The sequence below is a fragment of the Peromyscus eremicus genome, unplaced genomic scaffold, assembly GCF_949786415.1.
Source record: "Peromyscus eremicus unplaced genomic scaffold, PerEre_H2_v1 PerEre#2#unplaced_165, whole genome shotgun sequence".
In the NCBI taxonomy this organism is placed as follows: Eukaryota; Metazoa; Chordata; class Mammalia; order Rodentia; family Cricetidae; genus Peromyscus; species Peromyscus eremicus.
Genome location: NW_026734403.1, coordinates 374,933 through 378,490, shown reverse-complemented (window position 1 = coordinate 378,490; position 3,558 = coordinate 374,933). Strand labels below are relative to the sequence as shown.

The 3,558-nt window shown below is 44.5% G+C and overlaps 1 long non-coding RNA gene across 1 annotated transcript; it reads right to left on the bottom strand.

Annotated features, from left to right (window-relative positions):
- Positions 1-337: 337 nt before the first annotated feature.
- On the bottom strand, positions 338-3,255 carry LOC131901632 (uncharacterized). The gene is made up of 2 exons (XR_009376813.1): positions 3,153-3,255; positions 338-692 (listed from the first exon to the last, which is right to left on the bottom strand). It is a non-coding gene; the product is annotated as an uncharacterized LOC131901632 (long non-coding RNA).
- Between the last annotated feature and the right edge of the window lie 303 nt (positions 3,256-3,558).

The following is a 3,558-nucleotide window of genomic DNA, read 5'->3' as shown; positions in this document are numbered from 1 at the left end:
GAGGAGGGCAACACCGATCACAAGCCGTCGTAGGACGGAAGTTAATAGTGCTGGAGACTGCTTTCTTGTGGTTGTGATTAAGATAAAGCGGACGAGGAAGAGGTTACAGGGGAAGGGTCCAATCAGTAATACTAAAGACAATTAAGATCTGTTCTTGGGCTACAGCTACCAAATCAAATTGTAGTTTTCAGATGACTTCCGGGGTTGGGGGGCTCCAATCAACTTAACATCTAAATATTGTATAAGAAGTCCCTAAGGAAAATATTTCCAAACATTTTTCCTGTTGTCATAGATACCTCAATACTGAAGGGAAGAAAAAAAAACATAATTCAAAGGGAACACGAGATGGTAGTAGTTTTATCAGATAAGGAGAAAGATTGGGAAAGAATTTGAAATTATCTTTAATATAAAAATTACGGAGCCTCTTCTTCTTAACGTTCTGTGTTCCTGTTCAGTACAGAGCCTCTGTGGTGACGGCTGTACTCAGGGGCACACGTGAGGTTCCTCTGACGACGGTGAAAGCCTCCATTGCAGGAGACTTTCCTAAAATAAAGCTGTTGACGTTTTCTGCAGATTACGGTTCATCTGTGCTGTCTAACGAAGAAGAGTCCTGTGTGCTACAGATTTGTTTTAAATGTTCCAGCATCGTTTTTTCTTCCTCTTCCAGAGTTTCATCTTTCCTCATTTCCCACCTAAAAGAAAAAAAATAAAATCAGTATTTTAATAACTTTCAACCAATAATTGTTTATTCAAGGTCTGGGTATATAGTCACTGGTTTACTGAGGCATCAGTTTTCCTTGCTTATTTCTGCTGACTGCCTCTTGGGCAACAATTCATTGGCACTACTTCAGGGAGAATGGGAGAGGAAAATAACAAGTGAGTGTTAAATTTTAAAGTATTGTGTCAAATGAAGTTTCTGTATTTTCCAGATTTAAAATTGCATGTAATACATTTCCTTCAGTGTAGAATGTATAAATGGCTACAGGTCACAGACATCAACTGAACGGACACCCTTGATGGGACAGCAACCTATCCCTAGACTGGGAATAATCAAGTTAATCCTCAAGAAAACAAAGGTTATCTAGTTTCCATAAAACATCAGCTTGAATCCTTTCTGATCCTGGACAATTAGGCACTATAGAGCAAAGTAAAAGAACCGAGACCTACATAAATATATGACCTTACAATATAAGCATAATAACCAGGCAAATGGATAGATCTAGAAAAAACCATCCTGAGTGAGGTAACCCAGACTCAGAAAGACAAACATGGTATGTACTCACTCATAAGTGGATACTAGATGTAAAACAAAGGACGACTAGACTGCTACTCACAACTCCAGGGAGGCTACTTAGTAAAGAGGACCCTAAGAAAGACACAGGGATCGCCCAACGACAGAGAAATGGATGAGATCTACATGAGCAAACTGGACGTGAGGTGGGATAATGAAGGGCAAGGGTCGGGGGAAAGAGAGCTTAGGGGAGCGGGAGATCCCAGCTGGATCAAGAACAGAGAGGGAGAACAAGGAAAGAGAGAACATGATAAATGAAGACCCCATGGGAATAGGAAGAAGCAGAGTGCTAGAGAGGTCCCCAGAAATCCACAAAGATACCTCCACAATAGACTGCTGGCAATGGTTGAGAGAAAGTCCAAACTGACCTACTCTGGTGATCAGATGGCCAAATACCCTAACTGTTGTGGTAGAACTCTCATCCAGACTGATGGAAGCAGATGCAGAGATCCATGGCCAGGCCCCAGGTGGAGCTCCAGGAGTCCAATCAGTGAGAGAGAGGAGGGATTGTATGAGTGAGAGATGTTGAGACCAAGATTGGAAAAAGCACAGGGACAAATAGCCAAACTAGCAGAAACACATGAACTGTGAACCAATACCTGAGGAGCCCCCACGGAACTGGACCAGGCCCTCTGGATAAGTGAGACAGTCGATTAGCTTGAACTGTTTGGGAGGCCCCCAGGTAGTGGGACCGGGACCTGTCCTTAGTGCTTTAGTTGGCTTTTTGGAGCCTTTGCTCAGCCTGGGTGAAGGGAGGAGGGGACTGGACCTACCTTGACTGAATCTACCAGGCTGAGCTGAATCCCTAGGGGAGTCCTTGCCCTGGAGGAGATGGAGAATGGGGGATGGATTGGGGGGAGGGGGGCATCAGGAGGAGGGAGGACAGGGGAATCCGTGGCTGATATGTAAAATTAAATTAATTATAAAATTTTAAAAAAAGAAAAAAATAACTTAAGCGTGTTTATTGCTTATTTCCTTGAATACTAACATACAGCAGCTCCCAACTTGCCAAGTCACACTGCTCCTAGAATTCCAGCAGGGAGGAAATCTTATCTGCTCCTTTCTCTTCTCCTTAGTTTTTCTACCACTCGTTGAGCTTTCATCGTCCAGTATTTTAAAGAGGACGCCAAACCCAGTGCTGCTGCATCCTGAAAGACCTGCTGTCAAAGGCTCACTGCAGTCCCCGTGGCAATGGACAAGCAGCCCCTCAGTGACTGCCATCCCTCTGCCTTTAGAGCTGGAGCCTCCCGTTGACAGCCGCGCCCAGAGCATGAGTGCAGGATGCAGCTTTCTGGTTCTGGCTTCCACATTCTCTGGCAGGGATGAGCAGTAACTTACGTGTCAGAAGCAGGGCAAGCTTAGAGAGAAAGGGGACTTCGGAGCCACTACCCCTGGTGGTAATTTACCTTCCTTCTTCACCCTTTACCTAGGCCTTTTTTCACCTTCTAGGTCCAAACTTGGGTGGATCTAAAAACTGCCATATCTGGGGCCTCTTTAAGTTCTCCACCTGATCTCTCATGGTTGGAATTAGATTGCCATCTATACAAATTTTAAAATGACTTGAAGATGAAATAATTTGTGCTATTATGTAGGGTAAATGGGCCAGTGAAAGAAACACACTTTGGCCCTGAATCCAGAGCCAAAGAAATACACTGCCTCTGACCAACTCAGCATGAAAACCAATCAGTCCCTGAGCAGGAAACCCAACCATACATGAGCACAAAACCAACAAATCCCTAAGCATGAATTCCATCCAATCTCCGGGCTTGTCCAAACTCAGGGATGGAAATCAGATCAATTCCCACCCTGAAAACTTCACCCTGGAAAACTGCCCCTAAGAAACCCTATATAAGCTCTGTACCTGTTCAGTTTGGAGCAGCCTTTTCCACCCTAGCAGAGGTGGCCACTCTCCTGTATTTCTCCCTCCCAATAAATCTCTTGAATGAGGTTTAAGTGAGACCTTCTTTCACCAGAGTAGAGTTTGGCAGAGAAGTAACAACTTTTGCTGGAGCAGAGCTGAGCTGCTACATTTCTGCGGGGAAACTCCCTTCGCAGAGTGGAGCTATAACAGCTCCCCTGGGAGGAGCAGAACTGCTGCATTCCCACGGGAAACCATCCCCCACCTGAACAGCACTGTAGCTATCTCCTGGCTTCCGATGGCCAGGATACCTTTCCCTGCAGAGCTGTAACACTTACATACTATGCAGCTGAAAAATCACACCATATGAGAAAGTACTCATAAAATAAATTATTTTGGGATTTATAAT